Source organism: Perognathus longimembris, chromosome 7 (assembly GCF_023159225.1).
Source record: "Perognathus longimembris pacificus isolate PPM17 chromosome 7, ASM2315922v1, whole genome shotgun sequence".
Classification (NCBI taxonomy): Eukaryota; Metazoa; Chordata; class Mammalia; order Rodentia; family Heteromyidae; genus Perognathus; species Perognathus longimembris.
The window spans coordinates 68,237,168-68,259,068 of record NC_063167.1 but is presented as its reverse complement, the minus strand read 5'-3'; positions in this window follow the sequence as shown (position 1 = coordinate 68,259,068).

Below are 21,901 nucleotides of genomic sequence, written 5' to 3'. Positions count from 1 at the left end.
CAGTGTGGCGTTTTGTTGGTTCATTGGGGATAAGATTTTCATGGACTGCCTGGGCTGGCTTTGAATCATGACTGCAGCTCTCAGCCTCTTGAATAGCTAAAATTACAGGCATGAGCCACTAGTACCCAGATATTTTAATTACCTTTAAAAGCAGCACTTTCCTCCTGATTTCTGAACAGTGAGGAGAAATGCATATTATATTATAATAATGTCACCCCCAGATGGGATACTTAGCAATGTTTGCTATGACCTGAGTCAAAAGTTGATCACTGAGCCACAGAAGCATGGAGAAGTCACCAATAAATTAATGAATCATTTTTGTGTGTCTGCTGGTACTGGGACTTGAACTCAGAGCCGTGGCACTGTCCCTTAACTTCTTTTCTCAAGGCTGGCACTCTTTCACGGAAGTCAAGATCCACTTCTGTATTTTTGGTGGTTAATTGAAGAGCAGACTCTCTTACACTTTTCTGCCATGCTGATTTTGAACCGAATTCATCAGATTTCAGCTCTTGAGTAACTAGGATTATAGACATGCACCACCCATACCTGACTACATTGATGAGTCTTGATCACATACTTTCATATGCTTTCATATCACTTGTCTCCCAACACTGATGCAACAGCTGTAAGTGGAAAGATAAGGAAATGATAACTCCCAGAAAACTATAGTTTTTCTATGAAAACCATCAAACATCCTCTCATAAAGAACTTCTACTTGGTTAATGAACTGTTCCATGCCTTAATATGTGTTTTTCATGTTCATCTTTCCTCCTGGGATTTTCTTCCTGTTAGGTGTCAGGCTCCCAATTCTGATCCATAAAAGGAGTGAGGGCAGGCTGAGGGACAAGGGTCACAGAAGATCTCTGCCTGTTCAGTCCTCAGTGACCGCGCTCTGGGAGAGCCCAGCTCCTGTGTCTGTTCTCAGCAGCCATCTCAGCCTCGGGACTCCTGGCCTGTAGTCTTGGAATGTCTCTCAGCTGTGTGTCCACTTGCCTAAAAAAGACTCTGGAGACCTGTCCACTCCTGTGTGGCTGCTGGACTCCATTTACCCTGTGGCCACCATTGCTGTCAGTATATCTTCTCAAAGGACTCTGCTTCTCCCTGTGGCTCATTTTATGGCCCTTCTCCCATCTTCACACCTTCTTTCTAGCCCATACAAGGCTTCCATAAAGCCTTCCCTGAACCACTAATGGAAGCACTATTGTGTCCACAATTCTCTCAACCACTATTGCGTCCACCAATCTCAAAACTGCTTGGTACAAAAACAGTGAATCAGATACATCAAAGTTTAAGTCCTGTCTTGTTAGCTGGTGAATCTGTCAATAAATCTCTCTGTGGCTCAGTTTCCCTGTCTACAAAAACAGGATCATGAGACCCACATAATCAGATTATAAGAAGTTATACAAGCAGTACTGGCATGGTGGTGGAGATCTGAGTCTAGTCAAGACAAGACCACCAAGCCGTATCAGAAAATAAACTAAAAGCAAATGGACAAGATGTGGCTCGAGTGAGGGCTTAATTTCAATCACCAGGCCAAGCAAATTTTCAAAAAGGGAAGAGAAAGTGAAAAAAAGAAGATTAAGAAAGAAAAAAGGGAGAGAGAAAGAAAAGAGAATAGAAGAGAGAGAGAAGGGAAGAAAGAAAAATACAGGTAGACAGAGCCCTTTGCCTTCTTTCTGGTGGACTCAGAACTTAGTGAAAGTTCCTCCTTATATCTTCTTCCCCCTACTGGCCTTGGTACCATGTCTTATTCATGCATTAATTCCTTCCAGTAGCTAGAGGAGTGTCTTGTGGCTAGCAAGTGATCAATGCCTGTGGGTTGAACTAAATTAAAACCTCCCTCATGTCAGTGCTCTCTCTATGTCTCCAGTAACAAATCTTGCAAGAATATCATTACTCAGCATATGATTATTAGTTCTGGCTGTGTTATCACTGATTGTAAACCCTTGAGTGAAGTAACTTTTGCTGTTTCTTATTAAAAGTAATGCATGTTCCATGTTAAAAAAAAAATAAAAAGAGAAGCAGAAAGACCATTCATAGGTACAATAATATGGTGTACCCAGACAAAGCTAGTGTTAAAAACTTCCCATTAGCTTTCCAATTCAGCATAGCCATTAAATATTCATTTGCTTGAAGGAGGAGGAGAAATGGCATATTCAGAAGGGACTGTGTGCTTTAGAATACAAAAATTAGCAGACAGGGCTCTGTGATTGTGATAAGAATCAATGGGCTCTATGTAGACATTCAACAGTCTCATTGGAAATGCTCTTTAATTTTCTGGTGTCCTAAACTTTCATTCAGTAGGGAAACATTACTTCTTTTCTTACTTTTTATGCAGTGATATTGATCATACCTTGTAGGGCATGCCCAGCTGGCCCTGCCTGCCTTCCAACCCCAGGGTCACGTGTGGCTATTACGCAGAACCAGAAAGGTGGTTCTAGCTGGCCCTGCCTACCAGCCTTGGGACCACGTGTGGCCAAGATGGTGCCTGGTGGTGAACCCGGAGGCGGTCTTGCGGTCTGTGACGTAGAATTAGGCCGCCTCATAGGATTGGTCCCTCGGCCCTCCACCCTTGACGGACAGCTCAGGCCTCCCCTCAGTCCCTAGATAGGTGCACCTACACCCCTCCCCTTCCTGCCGTTTTAAAGACCGAAGCTCCTCCCAAATAAAGTGAGATTGTGCGAGACCCTCTCCCAGGCTGTCTGATTGTCCTCTGGCAAAAGGGGGGCTGGATGGGGGCAGTTCGTTGACCCTTCACCTTTTCTTGGGCTGCCTTGGTTGGGGCGCGCTTCCTGGCCTCTCCCGCTGGCCAGGAGAGCACTGGGGGCGAAGGACCCTGACAATACCTCAGCATACCATACACCCTTTATTTGAGAAAGTGTGTGTGTGTGTGTGTGTGTGTGTGTGTGTATGCACATGCATGCTATACTGGGCCTCTTACCCTTGCATGGCTTTTATCCACAGGCTGGCACTCTACCACTTGAGTTATACCTCCTTTTCTGGCTTTTTGTTGGTTAATTGGATATAAGGGATTTTTGTTGTTTTGTTTTTTCTTCTTTTTGGATGTCTTCCTTATGAGTAGCTAGAGTTATAGGCAGGAGCCACTGGTGCCTTGCTTTCACTGAAGTCAGTCTTTTTTTGCCAGTCCTGGGCCTTGAACTCAGGGTCTGAGCACTGTCCCTGGCTTCTTTCTGCTCAAGGCTAGCACTATGCCACTTGAGTCACAGCACCATTTCTGGCCTTTTTCTATATATGTGGTGCTGAGGAATTGAACCCAGGGCTTTATGTATACGAGGCAAGCACTCTTGCCACTGGGCCATATTCCCAGCCCCTGAAGTCAGTCTTGAAGGGCTTATTTCATGCCAGATGTTAGATGAAGTGTTAAGGCAAAGGATACAGCCACTACCCTCAGTCAGTTTTCAGTCTGATGGAAAACACAAGAATAAAAAGGTGGCTAGAATGCCTTTCCATAAATGCTAGGAGGAAGGACCCACAGGACCCTAAGGAGAATTCAAAAAGGACCCAAGCCCACCGTGAAGAATTTATAGAAAAGGTGATGTCTATGCTGAGTCTTGAAGGGCAGGTTTGGCAGACAATAGAAATAGGTAGAGCTGGGAAAATTCTCATACAGGGAAGAACATATGCCATCCTGGACAGAGGCTGTGCATGTGCCCTTGTGCAGTGTAGGCAGGGAAGTTCAAGTGCAGAGTGGATGGAGCATGAAGCTCAAAAGGTGCAATACAAAGAGATGAAGATGAGAAGAACATTGAGTCTTCTATGCTCTAGATTTTGAACTTTATCCTGATGGCCAAGGCATCCATGAATTCTTTGTAAAAGGAGAGCATAGTTATCAGATTTTCATTTTAGAAAGACCATTCTGGAAGCAGTGTGGACAACAGATTGGAAAGTGTTAAGGTTGGGGCAAAGAGGTCGATTGAGAAGCTGCCATTCAATCAAAGAAATAGGAATGGCAGGTTGTAGGGACATTATGTGAGGCAAGGAGGTGATGGCTAGAGGAAGAATCAGCTGAATGTATAGTCTAGGGAAGAAATGAAGGAACACTCTCAGGCTCAAGTTTGGAAGAGTACTATAGTAAAGCTATTTTCTGGAGTAAGAGAGGAACTGCAGAAAGAAAGATGATGATGGTGATTTTTAGAGACCAGTAAGGAATCCAGTATGAGTCAGTAAGTATAAGAGTTATTAAGTAGGTAGCCGACCAGGGAGAATACCACTGGGTATTCAGTCAGGAGAGAAAAGTTTATTCCCAAACTGCTGGTCTGTGGCTGAGATGATGCATGGCAGGAGAAAAGGGCTGAAGCATGGCCAGGCCATGCCTTATGTAGGACAGGGCCGGGAAGTATGGCCAGGTGGATTGGATGTGATCTCAGAGAAGGGGGAGGTAACTGCCTCCAGGTGTGTCAGTTACCTAGGTAATCAGGGTACTGGGCTGAGACTTAGAGGGGGATGCCCATCTATACTCATGGCACCGTCCCTGGGGTGGGGACCTTACAGTAAAGTCAGCCTCTGGAGGTAGGATTAAGCTGGAGCTATAGATGGGAGTTATTTGTAATTAGATGGAAGATGCAGTTTGGGGAATAAATCAGATCTCTAGAGAAAGCAATAAAGAGAAGAGATTCTGGGAAGCACTGACGCTTAATAATAAATAGAGGAAGTTGCCAAAGGAAGATTAATGAGAAAAGGGAAGAAACACTAGTCAGGGAAAAGATCAGGTAGATAATAACTAAAATTGCATTAACTGCATTTCATAACAGGGTCACTGGTGGTCCAAAAGGGAAAAGTTGCAGGAGGATGATTGGATGGAAATATACTATTGTGCACTGGGGAGTGGAGGATGAGGAAATAAAGGTGGTAAATATAGTAAAAATAACAATGTTATGTTTGACTTTGAAGGAGAGAAAAAAATAAGAAGTACCTAAAGTGAGATCTAGAATAGCACAATTTTATTTCTTTAAGATTTAACAATTATTTAAGCAGATCAACAGATTTTAGTACTGATCTGAGAGAGAGAGGAAGACAGAAAGGCAGGCAGGAAGAAAGGAAGGAAGGCAAGAAGGGAGGGAGGGAGGGAGGGAGGGAAGAAGGAAGGAAAGAAGGAAGGAAGGAAGGAAGGAAGGAAGGAAGGAAGGAAGGAAGGAAGGAAGGAAGGAAGGAAGGAAAGAAGGGAAGAAGAAAAGATTTTAATTCTTTCTAAATGCTTTCATCTTTAGCCTTACAGTTCATTTACAAAACTATTCATCTCTCTTCCTCATTTTCAGGAAGGGAAAATGAAATGGAACCCAAAGAGATGGACTGAATTCTTCAAGATTATATGTCAGGAAAATGAGAGTGATAAGCCTATACTCAAAAATGCCACCAGACAGTAACATTGCAGGAAGAAAAACATATCTCTGTCTACAATCCCTTGAGCTTAGGGAGATTCAAGGTACTGTAATTACAATGCCCCCCAGCCTGAACTGGGAGGGGCACCAATAGCACAGCTCATATCAGACTCTATCGAGCTGAAGCTTTAATGAGCAGCAGCAATCTGTTATTTTCCTCTTGTTTGCCTCACCAGTTGCTCTTTTAATTCCTATCAAGTGATGGAAAGGGAGATGAATATTAAAAGCTCACATCAAGGGATTGAGGGATTGAGGGAGACAGGGACCTCCTCAGTATGCAGGGAAAGCAGCATGGCTTTGACATGACGCAGGATCGGTTGCCCTGATTCTGCTCTGGTCTCTGACAAGCCTGACCTTGGGGAATGTTGCTCATTAGACAGCTCTGCTACTGGGTGGTGAATATTTCTGGCACTGTCTGAGCTGTGGGCTTGGCTCACCCTAGAATGATAACAGAAGGAAAAAGTAAAAATAGTTTCTGAGACCTTAAGAGAATTTGTTGTTCTGAGGAATGGATCAGAGAAAGCAGAAGAGTTTCTGGAATGGGGCATGTACTTTTTTTTTCTAACAAAATTTAAAGTCCCACTGCAAAGCTGTAGGGGAGGATGGGTGGAAAAGGCCCTAATGTCTAGTGAGCCGGTTATTTTATTTTGTGTTTCCTAAGTAAACACAAAAGGATCTCAGGTTCTCCAAGTGAGCTTTCTAAACTGATGAAAACTCCAGAGAGAGACCAGTAAATGCTTGGAACGGACAGGATACTTTTAGGAAGAGATAGGTTTTGGGGTATGGAGAGTTGATACTCCTGGGAGAAGTCTTGATAGAGACTAATTGAGGGAATAAATATCTCAACTTCCCCAAACCCCAGGTGTAACAACTCAGAGTGTTTTTAGTTGTTGTTGTCTGGTTTTGTTTTGTGCCGGTACTAAGTTTGAACTCAGGGCCTGGGCACTCTACCTTAACTTTTTCACTCAAGGCTGGCACCTCCACTGGTTAATTGTAGATTCAAGTCTCATTGACTTTCCTTCTCTGGCTGGCTTTGAACAACAATCCTCTGTATAGCCTGGATTATAGGCCAGAACCACCAGGTTCCCAGTGGGATTCATAATTTCTCTCCTCAAAAGGCCAGGAGAGGGGAGTCAGAGACTGAAGCACTGTAGCTCTAAGTCAAGAAATACCAAGGATTTCTAGGAATTAACAGAATCCAGGAAGATGCAGGAAAATATTCTTGTCTGATTCCAAATTTCCAGCCTCTAGAACTATGAGGGAATCATTTCAATTGCTTGAAGCTACCTTGCTAGTAGCATTTCATTATGGCATCATTACCAAGCTACATATGAAAAGAAAAAGGGAAGATATGAAACAATATATAAAATATTACAAGTTTTTCTATGATGCTTTTCTTTCTGTTTCACTTTTTAGCCTGCCCATAATGTTTATTAATTAGGTAAGAGACCCACCAGGAAATCTATGAATCTGTCTTTTCTTTCTCCTGTCTCTTATAGGATTGAGTCGGCTGAACCTGGTCTGTGTTTGCTGGAGGCAGATGCTTGGAGGCTGAGCTTCAGGGCTGGGAGGAGTGGAGCAGCTCTGAAGGCACTGAGAAATGTCAGCCTAATGCTCACTCCGTGGGCACAGAGAATGTTTTGCTGCCTAATGAGCATTGAAAAATATTTACAAGTTCACTTCAAAGCAACTGGTTAGAAAATTGGATAAGAAGCACATCGGAAGGCAGAATACATTAGGTGAAGAAAGGGAAAAGGATAAGCAGGGGTAGGGAGGGAGGCAGAGTTCCCCATCTTCCTGCAGTTCTCACTACTTCACTATTTCACTTTGCATAGCCTTTGAGAAGACCATGGAGGGGCCTCTTATGAATAGGCATCTGGAAGTATAGCTGTGGTTTATGCAGTTGTAGTTTAAGCGATAGAGTGCTCAACTTGTGCACAAAAGGTCAAGAACAGCAGAACACCCAGGCTCTGAGTTCAAGCCCCAGTACTAGTGTGCATGCACACATGCACACACACATACACACACACACACACACACACACACACACCAATTCCTCATTGATTGTACATCAGCTATGAAAGAAATTGGGAGATTATAGAAGTTGGAAACTGTTCCCAATGTCACATAATTCCTAAGTAGTACAACCAGGAATTGAACCCACGCACCTCTAGCTGCTGAGCATGAATCCTTGACAAGGCTCATCTCCATAATGTCCTCCCAGACATCCTCCAGCCATTCTCTAGACCCTTCTCCTCTCTCTTCTCCTTTCAGCCTGCCTGATGACTTGCATTGGTTGGAGAGAAGGGGAGGGTAGAGAGAGATAGCTAATTTTGTTTCAGTTGCTTTTCAAACCCCATATAGTTCTTTATGAATATTTTCTTCAGCGGCTATGGTACCTCCTGGAGTGAGGTCTTTTATGGTATGTCTCTGGCCTCTCTGACAGCTTCTACTTCCGTGCCCAGAAAAGTCTCTTTGAAAGGTATTGGAGACAAAACCTCAAAATAGATCTTCTGTGGATCTTTATATAAACATGGTTGAGGGTGTTTAAGAGGAAAATTATGTTTCTCAGCAAGAGTTTGACCCCGTTTCCTTCCCTTTAACTCTCAAGGAAGATACATTCCAGATACTAGACAAATGGTTAACTCAGCTTTGGCTTCTAAACTCCACTGGAGCAAGAAGGACTGTTCATAAATTTGACTCTAACCTCCATATCCTGATTCAAATTCCCTCCCCGTTTTTCTCCCTGTCTGTTCACTTTGGGAAGCATTGTTATAGGGCATCAGTGGAAAGGGAGGGAGAGGGAGGACTGGGTTATTGGACCCTGATATTCCAGGGTCCGGCCTGATGGGCCAAGTTCAAAGGCATAGGAAGAACAAAGTACATTGAGAGAAACCAGGACTCAAACTAAAGAGCTGACAGGGATGGGTTTGTAACTGGTATAGCAGAACCTCTGAGGGATGGTAGTTTATTGAAGGTAAGAGCCTCATGGACTTTCTTCCCCAGCTGGTTTTGAAGCACAATCCTCAGATCTCAGCCTACTGAGTAACTAGGAGTGAGCCACCAGCACCCTGCTAAGCTTTTCCTTCATGTGAAGCTCTATGATGTAAATCAGAAGAGTCATGCTCCAAGACAGCCTTGTTGGGACAATATTGGCTCAGAGTCAATGCTCTCTCTCTCTCTCTCTCTCTCTCTCTCTCTCTCTCTCTCACACACACACACACACACACACACATATCCATTTTCATCACTGAATTTGGCCATCCTCCATCTTTGCACCCTAGGTCATATTCAAAAATGAGTAAATAGGAAGTCGTTTTTTTCTAGAAGAAGCTGGAGTGCTTTGTAAATATCCCAGAGCCTTCTTGGCAGATGTTGGTGAAGATGATAGTGATGGTAACACCACCTTTCAATCAAAGGACCTTAACATATGCATATATTCAGAGTACTTTAAAGACTCTCTCACTGAACTATTAAGTACTATTAGCAACTTGCATTTGGGGCATGGTCTCTGTATGCCCAGCACCCAGGCCCAAACCCCATTTCTACACTCTGAGCTCTTGCTCTGAGATAGTGCTGGATTCTGGGTGTTCAAACATAAATGGGCCATAGCCTCTGCCCACAAAATGCTAGAAATCCCGAGAGAACCCAGACTTGACGATAGATACCTGCAGAACAGCTGAGTGACAGCCATGCAAACAGCACAGTGAGTGGGGGGCAGTTGAGGCTGACTCTACTCAGGGAGTGAGAGGCAGCTGGATCTCAAAGAAGTTTGTTGTCTTGAACTGGGATGAGAGTTGGGAGCAATGGTTCAGGTTGGTAGAGAAAGTAGACTACATAGCTATTCCCTTCCTTTCTAGCAATTAGCAGGGGAATACCTGGGCTGCCAAAATAGTTTTCAAGTAGAGGTTTAAAAGAAATGTAGGTAATATAGGAGTGCTAGTTGATTTGTCTCTCTAAGGTGAGCAGAGGTAAGAAGGACATCTTCCTATCTGATACCTACTTTTCACAGTCTAGGGCTGTCAGTGTTAGTCTTGTTTCTCCCCACTCCTCACTCGCCAATAGTTTGTCCATTTCCCCACCTGCTTCTGAGAGAGCAGGAAAAGGATCTTTTTTGTGCCTGCACACAGCCCCCAGCAGCACCAGCGTGCCAGGAATCCTGCTATATTGTAGAAGCCAAGGCAATCCTGCTGGGAGCCTGGGTATGTGACCCCATCTGTGAGGTATGTACCTTTGGGCCTCCATGCAGCTCCCGTGCCCCCATTTCTCTGCCTTATCTCCTCCCAAAACACTCCTTTACATTCCCGTCTTATCCACTCCTCCTCTCCATGTTCTTCCTGCCTCCTTCCAAACCTTGTGCTAGTGAATCTCTTCATCTTCCCAGCGTGCATTAGGGGGTAATGAAAAATCTCTGGGCTCTTGCGTCCAGTTGGGACTCAAAATTGGGTAGCCCAATATGTTTTACATGCACATCCTCATTCAACTAAGAACAGTCCTGTAAAGTGGATATTAATCTTCCTATTTTTCTGATTAGATCCTTAGAGAGAGTAATCAACATTCCTGGAATCAAATAAAGAATAAGGGCCAAGTTAGCTCAGAAGACTTTTGTCTATAAACCAAGGACAGGAGATGCCTGGAGCCAAGGGAAGGGCCTGCATATTCTCTTCTGGCCCTGCTTCCCTGTGGTCCTCGCTGTGTTTGGCTTTCAACTGCTATATGCTCTGGGATTTCTGCATTCATCATACTCTAACCTGTAATGAGGCATCCCCTACAGGCCCCTAGGCCCTACCTCATGATGTAGGAACAAGGACAGAAGGCTATGGATGACCTGTGAGAATAGTTAATGTCAGAATGCAGAATTTCTTTGGCAGAAGGCCAAAGAAACAACAGAGTAACTGACCAAAATGCCTGTGTAAGAACATTTGCTGTGAATAATTAGCACGATGCAAGTGGCTGAGCACACATCAAAGCTGACCAGGAGTGCAATTTTCTAGAATTAGGAAAATTAGTCCAAGGATGGAGAAGCCTGTAAGTAAATAATTGAAGGGAAATACTCTACTCCCAACCCACAAAATGACCAGCAGATAAATGACCTAAGCTCATTCATTCTTGTCCAGGTAAGAAGGGTGGGAGCTTTCATTCCACATAAAAGAGTAGAGAATCTCAACCATTCCCATAATAAACCCTCCACAGAGCTCTACAATGTCTTTATACCTTTAAAGGGCATCCAGGATCCTGGGAAGGGCATCCTGCTGTGTCTTGATATCCCCCTGGCTGGGCCAGCACCAGGAAGGGCCAGAGGAAGAGGAGAAGTCTACAGAGCAGGATAACTTGGCTTTGAAGACACTATTTGAAATGGAAGATTGAAAGTTGAGCCCATGCCTTGTTGACAACAACCTGAAATTAGCTTCTACCCAGATCTATGTTCTTCCTCGGAGCTGTGAGAACACTGGAAGCTGGTACCCAATGGGAAGGGCTCTGAGTCCCACTGAGTCACTAGAGGAATTTCTCCAGTGAGGATGCATGGTCAGGGCAGGAGTCAATGCCATGGGCAGAAAGTGAACCTCACATTCGGGCCAAGCAGGCCTAAAATGGACATCCAGAGAGTACAAGCAGAAAATTGGGATGGAAAAGAAGGGAGTTGGGAAGGAAATAATGCCTTAAGAAAGGTTCCATTTTTCTCTTCAGAGTTCCTTATAAGATCTCTGGGCTGAACAAGAAAACTTTATCCTTGAAGGGTCACTGTCAGCATGGCTTCCTGTGGGCACTTTTAAAAAGCCTGGTTTGTTGTGACTCATGGACCTTCTTCCTGTGTCCTCCAGGTGAGGCCTGCCTACCTCAGGCCTGTGCACTCCCTAAAGGTCCAGATACAGAACATGGCAGGAAGCTGGATAAGAAGCAGGTTCCTACCCTGGACAAGCTGAGCCACTGTGCAGGGCCAACCCCAACTGGTGCTCCCTTCCCTGCCATGTTGTGCTGGAAGCTCATCGCGAGCCTCTCAGGAGTGGACATGCCCAGTCTTCCTCCAGGAGCCTGTAGCAGCCTCTGAAGGGTGACATGGAGTCTCTTCTTAAAGTAAACTTTCTCCCAAGAGAACGGTTGAGTCCAGATTGAATAAAGACAGGAGCTAAGGAGAATTCATCATTGCCTAAGTCTTTTTGTGTTTTGAGGATCTGAGACATTCTTTTCTTTATCTTCCTCTTCTTTCCTCTCTTTCTCTTTTCCCTCCCTCCCTTCCTTCCTTCTTTCTTTTCTTTGTCAGTTCTCCATTTATTTATTCATTAATTTTTAGCAGGCACCAGGAGGCTTGAAGTTAGGTTCTTGTCATTCCCTTAGGTTTTTCACTCAAGGCTGGTGGTCAGTCATACCTCCATTTCTGGTTTTTTGGTGATTAATAGAAGATCAGAGTCTCTTGGACTTTCCTGCTGGGTCTGGCTTTGAACCAGGATCCTCAATTCTCTCTCTGTAACTAGGATTACAGCCATGAGCCACAAGCACCAGCTGAGTCATTCTTGAAGATCAGATCAATGCTGCAGTCTTGGCAGTCCCCCTTCCTCACTTCTTACTATAGACACATTTTCCTCCTATCTGGCTTCAGGGTACCAGAAGGCCCCTAAAATCCTAGAACTTCCTTTTCAGGCTTTGCACTTCCTAAGGATGCTGTAGAGGCAAAGCGATGACCTCCTCTAGTGACCTCCAGAGTAGGACCCTTGCTCTTCAAATGTCAGTGTGCTTAGGAACCTGCTAGGGATCTGTACAGAGCCTGAAATGCTATGTTTCTACATTTCTATGGAACTCCTTGGCTCACAATTTTTTTCTTTAAAAGGCCAAATAGCAAATATTCTCAGCTTTATAAGCCATATAGAGTTATAAAAGGAAAGTTCTAATTTCTGCATTATTTTGTCTTTAATGAGAAGCAAGATTTTTGCATGCTGGGAGCCATCTTTCCACCTGTTTCCTTGAATGTGTAGAAAGAGACTTTCTCACATACTCTGTGCATGCACTCAAGGCTCGACTCCAACTCCTGGATGACCTTCTTGGAATGATGATAGTGAGCATTTCCACTATCTTTTGTGGGCCCAGGACTAAGGGACCCAGCACATATGGACCAACCCCCAGCTTGCATACTGAGTGCTGAGCATAAAAGAGCAGACAGATCCTGGGCACTGGTGGCTCACACCTGTAATCCTAGCTCCTTAGGAGGCTGAGATCTGAGGATCACTGTTTGAAGCCAGCTCTGGCAGGACAGTCTATAAGACTCTTACCTCTAATTAACCACCAAAAAGCCCAATGTGGAGCTGTGACTCAACTGGTAGAGCTCTAGCCTTGAGCAAAAGAAGCTCCAGGATGGTACCCAAACCCTGAGTTCAAGCCTCAGGACTGGCACAAAACAAAACAAGCTCAATAACCAAGTAGTCAAACATGTCCTGAGCTTTCAGTGTACCTACACAAGCCTTCTGTTAGGCTGCAAAAGCTGTATTCCTCCCTTTCGTAAGAAGCCAGTCCAGAAGGCTTGTTCCAACTGCTAGCTCCCTGGTTCTGAAGAATGAGCCTTAGTTAAGCCCCATTTGTGTAGTACTACTTCAGGTTTTTTGTTTGTTTGTTCATTTGTTTGTGATTTATATCCTGAATTGGGCAAAGCAACAGTAAGCTCATTAATAACAATATAGTTTTTGTTACAGCTACTCAGCAGAGCTCCAGTGGTAGAAAGGCCCTGAATAGGATACACACCAGAAGGCAAGTATGTCTCTGAAATGGGTTTTTAGACAGATGCAAAGTTCATAAGTCCCAAGTTAGGGACTCACCTTCATGTGACAGTAAAGACAGAGGCATGGTGAGAACAGTGAAAGGAGATTTATTACATGGCAGCCATGGGAAGACAGCACTTCAGCACATCTTCAGCCATCTGCAGAGGTACAGATATTGGCTTCAGGTTAAATAGGGAGAAATGAGGGTGGAGGTGAGCGTGGGATGCAGAGTTAAGACAGTGTTATGTCACAGGGTGGTTGACCCAGTCTTTTTCCTTGGAAGAATTTTAAAGTGTTGTTACCATTTGACTACTGGAACAAAACAGGAACAGGTTGCCTAGTAGGTGATCTTCAGAGCTTTTGCCTGTTTCATTTAAAATAATAATAAGAAGGCATTGCTTGATTTTTTTCTGAATATTATTATCTTTAAGTAGTTGTGTAAAGGAGTTGCCATTCAACAAAGCAGTCTATAAATGCAGTGCCTCTTGATCAATGTCACCCTTTTCAACATTCTCATCCACCCCTCCCAACCTACCCCTTCCCTCACTTTGCTTAATTTTTAGGTTATGTATTGATTTTTGTTGCCATCTAACAAGGCAGTTTATATATACGTAATGCATCTTGATCTGTGTCATCCCTTCAATGTCTTCACCTCCCTTTGACCCACGCTTTTCCTTATTTTCTCAATTATGTAGTGTGTACAATGCATTCTTGCCTGCAATCTCCCTTCACCCATTCATTCTTCTACCCTCCTCCCCCTGCCCCCATCTCTTGCAAGTACCCATTTCCTTGTACTTATTTTGTTTGGCTTTGATTTAGTCTTTCTAAAGAATTATACTATGTGCACTCTCCATAAAAAATTCTGGTGAGGGTACAGCCAAAAGGAAACTCTACACTGCTGGTGGGAATGTAAGCATGTTCAACCACTCTGGAAAGCAATATGGAGGTTCCTTTGAAAACTAAGCATAGAGCTCCCTTATGACCCAGAAATTCCACTCCTGGGCATTTATCCAATAGAGCACAAACAAGGATACACTAAAGCCACCAGCACAGGCGCATTTATTGCAGTATTATTTGCCATTGCCAAGATACAGACTCAGCCCAGATGCCCCCTCAAGGGACAAATGCATCAAGAAAATATTGTATATAGACATATTATAGCTATTACAAATGAGGGAAACCATGCAACCTACATTTCTTTGGGCCTGCCTTGCTTCACTTAATCTAATTGTTTCCAGGTCTTTCCATTTCCTTACAAATGGGGCAGTATCATTCTTTCTGATGGAAGCATAGAATTCCATTGTGTATATATACCACATCTTCCTGATCCATTCATCTACTGAGAGGCATCTGGGTTGGTTCCATATCTTAGCTACAATAAATAATGTTGCAATGAAGATGGTTGTGCTGGTAGCTTCAGTGTGGCCTTGTTTGTGGTCATTTGGGTAAATGCCAAGGAGTGGGATTACTTTGCCATAGGGAAGCTCTATATTTAGTCTTTTGAGGAACCTCTATACTGCTTTCCAGAGTGGTTGAACAAGTTTACACTTCCACCAACAGTGTAGTAGCATTCTCTTTTGGCCACATTCCTGCCAGCATCTGTTATTAGATTTCTTGATAATGGCCATTCTAACTGGGGTAAGGTGGAATCTCAGTGTTGTTTTGATTTGCATTTATTTTATGGCCAGAGATGTTGAGCATTTCTTCATGTGTCTATTGGCCATTCTTATTTCCTCTTCAGAGAAGTCTCTCTTTAAGTCTTTAGTCCACTTGTCAATGGGGTGGTTGTTTCTTTGAGGGTTTATTTTGGGGGGATTTAATTTTTTGAGCTCTAAATATGTTTTAGATATATGGACCTTGTCTACTGTATAGCTAGTGAAAATCTTCTCTCAATCTGTGGGCTTTCTAGACTATGTCTATGATAGTCTTAGTAGGGGATCATGATCGCCCAATCACTTTAGTGCATAGGACCATATGTAATGAAGCATATCAAAATGAACTCCAAGAATTGGAAACAAAAGGTTCTTATTATGTCCTGTATGCAGTTATTTCTATTTTCTTTCTGTTTAAGTTTTCTTTTTTTTTTTTTTTTTGGACAGTCCTGGGCCTTGGACTCAGGGCCTGAGCACTGTCCCTGGCTTCTTCCCGCTCAAGGCTAGCACTCTGCCACTTGAGCCACAGCACCACTTCTGGCCGTTTTCTGTATATGTGGTGCTGGGGAATCGAACCTAGGGCCTCGTGTATCCGAGGCAGGCACTCTTGCCACTAGGCTATATCCCCAGCCCTGTTTAAGTTTTCTGTACCCTTTATCACAGAAACAATAGAACAAAGGATCGACTATTGCAACAATGATAGTCACTAGACACTATGTTGGAAATGAACTTCACAACTTGGAGGGGGAGGGGAATAGGAAGGGGTAAGTGGGAGAAAAATGAGGGAGGGGTAACAATATTTAAAAATAAATGTACTCATTACCTTACTTATGTAACTGTAACCCCCTGTTCATTACCTTAACAATAAAGATATTAAATTTTAAAAAGAAAATATTGTACGTACACAATGGAATTCTATTTAACCATCAGAAAGAATGATATTGTACCTTTCATAAGGAAATGCAATAACTTGGAAAAAATTATATTAAGTGAAATAAACCAGGCCCAGAGAAATACAGGTTGCATGGTTTCCCTCATTTGTGTTAGCTATGTTCCTATAAATCTACAAGTAAACATACTAGGTGGTATTCAAGCAGTTATAAATGAATTAACTGAAATATAATCGACTCTATAGAGAGCATTACCTATTTAAGAGGCAGTTTGTCTTCCACACAAATGTGAACCTTGTCTTTCTTGGATCCCAAGGTGATTGCAAAGGGATGAAAATGAGAATATCTCAGATCAAAGGGCACAGATACAAAGTTGAAGGACTTTCAGTTAATTCACAGAGTCCAAGGACAGCATTTTTAGTTGCCTCTTACATATCTAGACACCTGTAATCCTTGCCCTTGGCTGATGATGAATTCAATACCATCCTGAGCTAAAGGCCAGGCTGACTACTGTTTTGCAAGATATGGACATTGCTGTTCTGTGGTCTACAGAGAGACATGGCGGGGGGGGGGGGGGGGGAGCCATCCAGATAACTCTTTATCTTCCTTGAAGATTCTGAAAAACCATTTTCCTGCAGAAGTCACTGAGGATCTTCCAAGGAGTAGCCCTTTCTGCTTGAGGGAACTAGTTGTACTTATTTTTACCTTCCAAGGGCCTGGGGGAAATTCAATGAAGATGGAAAGTTTGACCTATGAATTTTTCAGTAGCATTTATTTTTTTCTTTTTAGTCCAGGAAAGCTCTTCCTTGAGGCTGATTTGTTATGTTAAATGACCTGAAGGAAGCTGGCCTGCTTTTATTAAATTCTTGCCCTGCAAATGTCTCCTGCTATTGGGAGGAGAGGAAAGAATGTGAAGATTACAGTGTCTTTGGGGAGCTAGAGGCCTGATTATGACCATCCCCCCAAACCCAGACACCTGTGCATGCTTCTGGCTGGTTTCTGCAGTACCCTCTCTCTAAGCTTTCTTATCCTACTACTTAGAGTAATCATCATAGAAGGGAATAATCCCTTTCCAGGAGGAAAGAAACTCAGAAAGATGAGGCATTAATGCTGTTATTAATGCTGTTGTTCAATGACATTTATCAGCTCAACATTATGATTAAGAATTCAAGTCATTTTTTACCCATGCTGGTCCTGTGGCTTGAACTCAAGGCCTGAGTTCTGCCCCTTAGAATTTTTTGCTCAAAGCTAGTGCTTTGTCTGCGAGCTACAACTTTTTTTTTTTTTTTGCTTTTTGCTGGTTGATTGTAGATAAGAGTCTCACAGACTTTTCTGTTCAAGCTGGTTTTGAACTGCAATTCTCAGATCTCAGCCTCCTGAGTAGTTAAGATCACAGATGTGAGCTACTAGTGCCTGGCAAGAATTCAACTTTTTAAGATATTCAAATCTGAGTTTCACTGTGCCTCTTAGTAGATATATACACAGCATAACACCTATTTCAATGAAAAAAATAAAACATTATGGAAATATAGTTTACTTGAAAAGTAAAACATTTTCTACATAAAATTTCTGTTCTTCTCTTAGCATAACTACTATTGAAGGCTTGATGTATTATATTCCCATAGTTTTTCAATGACTATTACAATATTTTATAAAGTCTTTCCCAAATAGTCACAAACTATCTATTATTTCTGTTGTTAGTATTACTCAACTTAAAATTTCCAATTACTAGATTCTGTATACCTTCCTATGTCAGTGCATAAAAGCATCTCTTCTTTTAACTGGCACATGGTGTACATACTTGAATTAGTTCCTATGTCAGTACATAAAAGCAGCTCTTCTTTTAACTGGCACATGGTGTACATACTTGAATTAGTTGTGTTTAGTAGGTTTTTTTTTTGTTTTTTGTTTATTTTGCCAGTCCTAGGTCTTGGACTCAGGGCCTGAGCACTGTCCCTGGCTTCTTTTTGCTCAAGGCTAGCACTCTACCACTTGAGCCACAGCGCCATTTCTGGCTTTTTCTATATATGTGGTGCTGAGGAATCAAACTCAGGGCTTCATGCATACCAGGCAAGCACTCTCCCATTAGGCCATATTCCCAGCCCTAATTAGTGTGTTTAATACCTCAAACCTCAATTTCTCCCTAGTTTTGGTAAGAATAGTACACTATCTACTCCACAGGATTATTGTGAAAGTTAAATTCGTTTTTACTTAGAAGGGATTGGATACAGTGTCTACTTAGTGACAATAACATACCATTCACGTCTCCTATCTATATCTTAAGGGTTTATGAGCCACACACGAAACCTGTTTATGGAACTGAAGATATAAACAGAGTGCAAGCACAGAAGGAAGACATGAACTGTAAAGTAGTGGTCTGGCATCTCAAGTTTTCAAGTAGTAACAATATTCATTGAAATCTGGTTGGTGAGCAAGACTTATTAGAACAGTAAAATTTAGTTTGGACCTGAATCTTAACTACATTTATGACCTACACATTGTAGACATACCTAGAGATGTCATAGGGCCAGATGCTTGTTTCCTTTTCTATTTTTGTTTTATAGAGTCACAATCTCATGGAAGGTGCTCTTGGCTTGGCATCAGAAAGACATGGACTTGAGCCCTGGACTCTGTAGTCAGCAGAACAGTGAGACAGACTAGTCCCTCCAGCTCAAATGTCTTATCAGTAAAGACAAAAAATGATTGTAACTTCCAGACTTTATTAAATATGATCATGAAAGCACCCAAAAAAGTCTTTTCTGAGATCAGTAACTATTGAACACATGAATTGATCCTGATGTATAGTTGATCATATGAACTCTCAGACCGGAAGTGAACCCAACTGGAAGAGAAATTGTACCAAACAGGTGACTGCTGTGGGAGTTGACATGACCTTAAGGTGAGTCACAGAAATTCCCACAGTATGTGACTGTCCTGCTCTGCTTTACACAATCATCCCTCAGGTCCTGAGTGCAAGTCTACACTGCTTCGTCTGTGATAGAGAGCACACAGAACACATGACCAGTATATTTGCAGTATCTGAAGCCTTCTGCCTGACTCTTCAGGACGGACTTTGAGAGACCTAGGCTCCCAAAGTACAAGAACTTTTTTATAGGCAGAGATGAATATAGAAGAGACAGGCCCCAATATATTCCCTAGCTTGGGCTGAGTCAAGTCTGGTTGGCCATAGATTTGGTATATTAGAAGCAAGATAGGCAGTTGAGACAAATCAGTTCTGAGGCACACTGGGGCTTTGGTATCCAATGATACCACAGAGGGTTCTGATAGGCAGAAACAACTATCTACTTATTGGCAATGGCACAAATGCATAGAAGGCAAAGAATATGGATTATTATGCAGCCAAGACTTAAGGTATTCTTCTTATGTCTCTACTATTACAAAAGAAATGAAAAGTCAATATTTGTTATGGGTTGAACTGGGGAATAGAATCTTCACAGATGTAATTAAATTAAAATGACATCACAAAGCTGGGTCCTAATACAAGATGACCCATACTGTCACAAAAGGGGAAGAAGTGGACCCAGAGGGAGACAGGCACGGAGGAAGGATGATGAGAAGACACAGGGAGTGGTGATGAGGACCAATGAGACAGGAGAGAAAGAGAAAGATGAGGATGATGGGGGTGAATATACTTAAAGTACCTTATGCATGTGTATGAAATTGAATTTAAAAAACCATTGAAATTGTTTAGAAGCATAGGTAGAGGAGGCTCCTTAGTCTTAGATTGACTTAGTGCTGCAACTGTCTGTGTTCAGAGGGAAGATCTGGCTTACAGATAAGAGGAAGAAGGCCACAGCTGTCAATGTTAACGCAGTGGGGGTGATCATAACTAGTGGGAAAACGAGCTCTGTCTGGGTTTCAGGCAAAGGCAGGATGTGGGGTGGGTTTCCGTCTCACCTACTTCATTTTCAAGTTCACATGACCTCTGGCAGCACCAAAATAACTGCTGAAGTTTAAGCTCTTGTCACACCTCCCACAGCCGAGGAAGGGAAGGCGGTGGAGTGCTGAGCTGGGGGTTATGTGTTGAGGGGATAAGACAAGGGCGAGAGGATTTTGAAGAAAAAGAAAGACCATTCATCCCATCTTCCCAGTCAGTACCAAAGCTTATTTATATACAATTATGACTCCTGAATTCTAGAGTTAAAAGATGTCTGGGCACTGTAAGTGAATGCTCTGATTTTGCGTAGAACACAGAGGCCTGTTAGAAGTCAATGTGAGATTTCTATAGCATTGTCTTCAGGGAGTCAAATGAGCGCATTTTCCCAGCCATTGTTCCTTATGGTAGTAGAATATGGAAAAAGAAACAGCTAAATAACAGTAGCCACTTGAGACACAAAGTATCATAAAATAGAGTAAATGGCTCGAGACCAATTTTTCCACCTTTTCCTGTAAACTTGATTGGAGAACTTTTTTGTTGTTGTTCCAGTCTTGGAGCTTGAGCTCAGGGCTTGGACACTGTCCCTCATTTTTGCTCAAAGCACTCTACCACTTGAGCCATAGCTGTACTTCTAGATTTTTTTTTTTTTTTTGGTGCTTCATTGGAGATAAGAGTCTTACAGAGTTTCCTGTCTGGGCTGACTTTGAACCATGATCCTCAGATGTCAGCCTCCAGAGTAGCTAGGATTATAGGCATGAGCCACCAGCACCTGGATTACAGTATGATCTTAAAGTATGGATATAAGCTATACAATTGTCCTCTAGCCAGCTATTGTTTCAAGAAGCCCAGAATACAGGTGGGAGAGAGAGCACCCCAGATTACTGCAACCTCTCTCTCCAGGTGCATAAAGGAGGGGCAAGTGAATGAAGAATGGATTATGAGATTGTGGAAATCAGCCTTTATAAATGCATAGTAAGTCTGCCTTGAACACATGTGATCCATTCTGTGTACCAGACTCTAATCCCCAATCACAATAGCTTTTCCTCCTCTTGGAGAGGAATAAGGAACAGGTGAGCAGAGTGGTGGGTTTGTGAGAGAGAGATATAATTCTTCTCTTTGCCATGAAGACATGAAAATGGAAATAAGTTGCCTATATCTATCTTGCTGTTTCATATCTGGGATCAATACTCAAATTTTTTAATTCCAATGATGATCAATTTGACCTTGAATAAATCAAGAACTATTCATTAGGAACCAATGGACAGTCTCTGTCTTTATGGAGCTTATGATTTGATGTTAAACATTATAAGATAAATGCAGTTATAGAAATAAAGGCAGCTAAGTCCTGGTTGCATGTTGGAATTATCTGGAAAGCTTCATTAACCAATGACCCCACCACCACAGGTGCAGATTTAATTAATTTGAAACAAGGTCCAGGCACTGGTTTTTTGTTTTAGCTTTTTGTTCGTTTTTATTTTGGGTGCTGGTTGGTTGGTACTGGGGCTTGAACTCAGGGCCTCGATGCTGTACCCAAACATTTTTGCTCAAGGCTAGTACTCTACCACTTGAGCCGCACCTCCACTTCTGCTTTTTGATGGCAATTGAAGATAATAGTCTTAGGGGATTTCCTGCCTGGGCTGCCTTCAAACTGCTATCTATCCTCAACACTCAACCAAGTAGCTAGGATCATAGACATGAGCCACTGGCATCTAGCCTGGCATCGACAATTTTATAATCTCATGTAATTCTAATATATCCCCAGGTTGAGAATCACTGTATTAGGAGAGCAGAGAGATTAAGTGTTAAGAGATGTAGAGAAGTGTGGAGCAAGAGAACTTAAAAGCTTTGTTCAATGTACTTTGAAGAATGGTTTAGATTCCCCATTGTGAAATCCAAATTTGAAGTGAAGGAGCTTTGCCCCCATGGGACAGGGAGATGAGAAAGCAGAAACTATAAATTGAGACTAGCTAGCCTGGTATGTGTGGTTCCCGGAGTACCTTAGGAGACATGGGATTTTGGTAGATGAGAAAAGTAGTGTGGTAACCTTGTTCTGGGGCAAGCAAGCATTGGGAAGAGCCGGAAGCAGAATTAAAGTCTCTTGATTCCTAGATCACACCAGGAAACAGGATCAAGGACCATAAGAACAAGAGTTGTGGGGCAGAGACTTCTCAGCTAGAGTCTTCTGTAGCTGATCAAAACCAACTGACTCCAGACAGGAATAGTCAGAGCCAGACAAAACTAGCCAGTTGTCTGGCAAGTAGGAGACTCTTGTTTTCCTTTGGGAATATACAGACTAGGGAGAGTTTATCCTCTA